The sequence below is a fragment of the Antrostomus carolinensis genome, unplaced genomic scaffold (assembly GCF_000700745.2).
Source record: "Antrostomus carolinensis isolate BGI_N321 unplaced genomic scaffold, ASM70074v2 scaffold3322, whole genome shotgun sequence".
Classification (NCBI taxonomy): Eukaryota; Metazoa; Chordata; class Aves; order Caprimulgiformes; family Caprimulgidae; genus Antrostomus; species Antrostomus carolinensis.
The window spans coordinates 72558-76285 of NW_010298769.1; positions in this window are offsets into that span (position 1 = coordinate 72558).

Sequence of the window (3728 nt, forward strand, 5' to 3'; positions counted from 1 at the left end):
AACAGGGGACACAGCAGCAGGTGAGGAGATTGAGGGGCAAGCTGTGACCCTGTTGTTTTTCTCCTGGGGTAAGAAAATTTTACAAAGCAGAAACCTAGCGTTCTGCTTTTGGTGCTCTACAGCGGAACACACAAGCAAATTGGGACTGTCAGAGGGACTGAAGGTGAGTAATGGTGCAATCCAAAGGGGATGATTACTTCTCTAAAAGATTTCCAAGTAGCACCTGGGGTCTCCGGGAGACCCAGCAAAGAGGATTTTTAGGTGACTTTGCACAAGGCAGGGAACATGGACACAGAAGGTGCTCAGAGAGCAGGGAGAACTCTGCACTCAAAAAATTTGGAAGGCAACAACCAGTGGATGGTGACGCAATGGTGCTGAGTGTGGCTTCATGACAGACCTCCTCCAAGTGCAGATTAGACCTTCAAACCCAACCAGCTCATCTAATGCATGCATTGGCTGGGACGAAGCAGAGTAGGCTGGCTCCAGGCCCCATGAGACAATCACTGAGCTTGGGTGAGCAGTCTTGAGGCTGCAGGTGGGTTGAGAGAGAAAGGAAGACAACAGTTGTTTCTACTTCACCAAGGTCTTCCATGCCAGGCCACCCTTCCCTCATCCCCAGCAGAGTCATGGCTCTCTGCAGATTCATCAGAGCCCATTCTTCTGAAAATGCTCTCACAACTACCAATAATAACCTAAGAGACCAGGCAGAGCTGAAACAAGATGAACATGGTGGCTAAACAAAACAGTTCAGAGTTGTGGCTCCAGCCAGAGGCTTGGCCATCACCTCTCTACCCATTCCAGTTTTAGGGAGGAAGGAAACAAATTTTGGGAAGGTAGGAAGTAGCTTCTCTGAAGATCTGAGGAAGAGGGGATGAAAGAAATTCTCATGAGTCAACTCCCTCTTTTCAATTGCAGCTCTGATTTCCTCACCTTCCCTTGCCAAATCACCAGAAAGAGCCGCAACAGGGTACCATGTTCTGCACTCAGGACACATGCAGTAGAAGATTACTCCTCTGCTTGCTCCATGTCATCCATATAGACCTAATTTGAGCTGAAAAGTAACACTGTCAGTGCAGAAAATGGTGGTTGGTTCTCCATGGCTCCTCTCAACCCTTGCCCTAGCCCTGCAAATAGGCTGAGGACAGCTTTCAGTGCTTGTGGGATGAGATGACCCCTGCCCAGTCTGTGAGCCATGGAAGTCACTCCTGGTGTCAGCAAGTTCCACGCAACATCTCCGCTCCTCTCAGGAAGAATAGGCTTGACAGTGTTTTGACTCCTTTCTCAGACTCCCACACAGCACTTTACAAGCCAACTTTGCTCTCAAATACACATCCTGGGCTACATCCCAGAGATGTGTGTCAGGCACGAAACGCTGTCAGTCAGCCCCAGTCACAACACATCAGGGCTCAGGAGAAGTCTGACTGATCGGGGCGAGGGGGGAGGGAGTGCAGGAATCAGAAGAAAAGGCTGAATAGCAGGAAAAAAAAAAAAGAGAGAAAGAGAAAGACAAATCAAGCAGGAAAATGGCAGGGACTGTTCCACAGAGCAAGGATGTTTTTCATCTGTGATACAGCAGCGGTGTCAGGCACTGAAAAGGACAAAGATGTTCAGACACAGCATCACAGCGGAAAGAGCAGAGGAAGCTCCTGGTCTGAAACCCAGCATCTCTCATTCGCGTGGCTTTGGGCAGCAGGGGCTGAAACTCACTGTCACATCAGCAGCGTGGCAATTAATGTAAAGTGGGCTAAAGGGACAAAGGTACCAGATAAAGTGTGTGCCTGGCTAGATGCCACTTCAGAGTTGGCTCTGATATCGGCATCTTCAGCCAAGAACCACCAAACAGCCATGGCACCGGGACTGTCTCTCCCATTCCACAGAGGTGTTCATGGGACGCAGGGAAGGGTCACTGCAGGAATGACTTGGGGCAGTTCTCCTGTCACCACCAGATGTTTTCCTGCATAGAATGATACCTGCAATCCTTAATGTTGAGAAAGGCAAAGCTGGGCAAAATCAGAACAACTAAAGAAGAAATCAAAGGTGTGCTCATTTGAAGACAAAGGTGAATAAATTTAAGCAAGGGTTCAGAAGAGAGGTCTGCCTGTGAAATAGCACTGCAGTGGAGAGGAAGGAGGTCCCTCCCCTTTTTGGGAGATGAAGGGCATGGAGAGAAGACCTCTAAAACTGCATAAAAGTTTGAGATTAGTCAAGTATGCTCATATTATGAGTTTCAGTCTCTTCCACCATGCATGAAATGAGTAAATATTCATTGGGCTGAAGAAAAAGAGAGGAGGGGGATGAGGAGAGATTACTCCGTAGCATAATTTATATAGAGATTCACTGGAGCTTGAACAGGAACCCACATCTCCCCCACTCCCAGGTGAGTGCTTGAGCAGCTAGGCTGGAAGTCCTGCTTCTTTTTACTCCCTTACTGCAAACCTTGGGTTTAAATAATATTTAAATAATGTTTTTCACAAAGTGGAAAAATTTAAATGGCAGGACTGAGTGGACTCCTCTGCCACCTCAAAACCAGAATGCCCCGATAATCAGGAAGGTCTTTCCAGGCAGATTCCAGTCTCTTTCAGAGGGACAAAAGATTAGAGGGAAGAGGGTTCTAGCCACTACACTATTTTGTAAGAGTGGCCAATGTTTTCCCATGCAGGCCCTGATCCCTGAGCCATACCCAGAAGACACCTCACAGATTGGACTTTGCCAGCAAGAGAGACATGCCCAGAACAACCCGGTGTTGCGTGGGCATAAGATAAACACTGACCTGTTCAGCACACTGAAAATGGAAGTTGTTCTGTCAAAGAGCAGAAGCAAATCCTCGGGAATGATAGGGAACATGGAAATATGGCAGCTGTATTGAGAGGCAGCTGATCAGGGTCCAAACTAGTCCCCTAGTACTGCTTTATGTTTGGGGTATAGCATTGCCTCTGTCAAATGGCCTTGTTTCTCCACAGATCTATGAGAGGGCACAAGAGAGTTTGTGCTCATCTACCTCATGAAGAAGATACAAGGGAAGGAACTGCATGAGAAACCTGCTGCCCAGCCAAACCATTCCCATGTCAACCTCAGTGAGTTGTATCCGTCTCTTGTCTACAAGGAGGCACCGTCACCTCTCTAGCTCAGACAGGGTACGTAGGGGCACAACCCATGAACAACTTTGAATTCTTCATCTCTGAGGGACAGATCCCCTTGCATGAGGACTGTCTGCAGCTCTGGCTTCATGGGCTGTGTTTAGCCAGCTCACATAGCGTTGGATTGGATTTTTCCTTTAGCTGCATGACAGACAAAGGAAATGAAGGGGGTGGTGTATACTCTGACTTCAAGAGACATTTGCTAATCTCTGAGGAGGAATCTTATTAGAGAAATGGAAGAGGTCCTTAGGGGTAGGGGATGGGAAGCTCTAGAAATTACACATCCCCTAGAAAATTGACTGGAAGAAATGGGAGTGTCTGTGCCAGGTGGCTCACGGGGAAAGGTGAGTCCATCCCTCCCACTTCCTTTTATTCACCATCTTCACAATCACTGGTGGTTTTCTTCTGACGTAATCTGACCTCAGATCCTCGTCTGAGTGCTACAGCTGGTCCCTTCGTGTATCTGCCACTTGACAAATAGAAGAGGTTGCAATAAAACAAAGAACATAGAGGGAAATTCAGATGGGGAAGCAAAGAGAGTAGTGTGAGACCCAAATCCTTTAAATCTTGGGATCCTGCACTCAATCACCT